Below are 2,198 nucleotides of genomic sequence, written 5' to 3'. Positions count from 1 at the left end.
AAGATTGAATAAATTTCTAGTTTATTGATCTTCGAGGGAATGATATCTAACTGTCTAGGTCATTATATTACTTACACGATCACGTACACTTGCATGTGCGTAGAGACGCAACAAGTTTTTGGCACCGTTGTCGAGGATCAAATAAAATTAGTAAATTGCTTTAATTTTTTATTTTTGATAATAAGTTTAAGTATTAACAACTTGATCTTAGCAGCTGAATTTTTGCAGGTTTAGCTAAACATTGGACTGGCTAGGGATAAAGAGTTAGTAGAGCCATTTAAAGAACCAGAAGTAATTTTTCACCAGAGACGAAGAGCTCAATACTACATTTAACAGGAATAGTTGGCGGAAATATGCAATCCTATAGTTGCTGATCCAAATATTGGAAATGTTTTAGCTCCTATTGTTTCAGCTTTTCCTATTCAACCAATTGCAAGACCTATTCGTGAGGTAGCAATTCCACTTTTGAATCTTGTGACTAACAGCATTCTGAAGCCTGAACTAGGAGGTTGGTGGGAATTGAAACAAAATATGGTGCAATTATTGAAATCTATGAGAGAATATTAGGGACTCTCACATGAGGATCCATAGCATCACTTACAAACCTTCCTAGAGATAAGCGATACATATATTCCTAAAGATGTGAATGCTGATTATATCAGATTGACACTATTTTCCTTTTCTCTAATTAGGGAAGCAAAGAGATGGTTACATGCCGAACCACATCAATCTATCACTTCATGGGAAGATTATGCTCAGAGATTTCTCATTCAATTTTTTCCATCTCAGAAAACTACCCGATTAAAGAGTGAAATATTGAGTTTCAGACAAAAAGATGGAGAAAATCTCTACCAAGCTTAGGAGAGATTCAAGGGCATGCTCAGAAATTATCCTCATCACCATCAATCAAATAATATTTAGGTACATATGTTTATAGAAGGCCTTGAGTCTAATACAAAGATTCTCTTAGATTCAGCAGCAGAGGGTCAGGCTTTGGACAAAACATATGAAAAATCGTATACCTTGCTGAATCGAATTGCACAAGGGAACCTGATTGTCATGCAGACTCAAAGAATGCTCCCAAGAAGGTTGCAGGGGTTTTGGAGGTTGATCAGTTCACTGCATTACAAGCACAGATTGCAGCAATGTAGAACCATATGACTACTCAGCTCAACAACTTAAAGTTGGGTACAACACAACCAGTAGCCATAGCAAATGTAGTTCAATAGGTTTATTCATGGTGTAAAGTTTGTGGAAGTAGTGAGCATAAAGCAAATGTATGTTCTGTTAATCCAAATTTAGTCAACTACGTGGGGAATACAAATCATTAGGGTTAACAGAATTTTGGCAGTACATATAATCCAAATTAGAGGAACCACCCTAACTTTTCATGGGTTGAAAATCAAGCACAGAATACAAATTATAATAATGGACCAGAATAATCAGACGACTGCTTTGAATAGTAATATGGAAGAGATGTTTGCAGCTGAGTTGAAGAGTCAATAATTGCTCATAAGGAATCTGGAGTTGTCGTTAGGTCAAATCGCAGGATCACAGAACACGAGGCCACAAGGAGCATTGCCTAGCGACACTGAGGCTAATCCTAAACAAGTGAATATAGTTACAATAAGGAGTGGCTACAAACTAAGGAGACTGTTCAGGAGCAGAATAATCTCATAGTTGCTGCTGATAGTTTGAAAGAGAAGGCAGAAGTGGAAGTCAAGGAAAAAGAGGCAAGTAAAGATATTTGTTTGGAGAAGAAGACTATTCCCTTACCCTTTCCTCAAATGGCAAGGAAGCATTAAGAGAAAGCCAGTTTTAAAAAGGTTTTAGATCTTCTGAAATAAGTCCAAGTAAACCTTCCTCTTGTTGATATTCTGAAGAGTGTGCCTAAATTGCTAAATACTTAAAGGATATTATTGCCAATAAGAACCAGTTGGCTGAATATGCTATAGTTGCACGTACTCAAGAGTGCACGTCTAAAATTCAAAATAAACTGCCCACGATGTTGAAGGATCTGGGTAGTTTTACCTTGCAGATTACCCTTGGTTAGACTATTTGTGCACGTGGATTGTGTGACTTGGGTTCTAGCATAAATCTTATGCCCACTTTATGGTACCAGAAAATGGGTCTTGGGAGTCCCAAACCCACAACTATTGTGTTGCAGTTGGCAAATAGGTCACTTGCTAGACCAGATG

The 2,198-nt window shown here is 37.4% G+C and overlaps 1 non-coding gene across 1 annotated transcript; it reads right to left on the bottom strand.

Annotated features, from left to right (window-relative positions):
• Nucleotides 1-798: 798 nt before the first annotated feature.
• On the bottom strand, nt 799-905 carry LOC124886186. The gene has a single exon (XR_007043272.1). It is a non-coding gene; the product is annotated as a small nucleolar RNA R71 (small nucleolar RNA).
• Nucleotides 906-2,198: the final 1,293 nt, after the last annotated feature.

The sequence above is a fragment of the Capsicum annuum genome, chromosome 7, assembly GCF_002878395.1.
Source record: "Capsicum annuum cultivar UCD-10X-F1 chromosome 7, UCD10Xv1.1, whole genome shotgun sequence".
Taxonomy (NCBI): Eukaryota; Viridiplantae; Streptophyta; class Magnoliopsida; order Solanales; family Solanaceae; genus Capsicum; species Capsicum annuum.
This window is presented reverse-complemented; position numbering and strand designations above follow the sequence as displayed.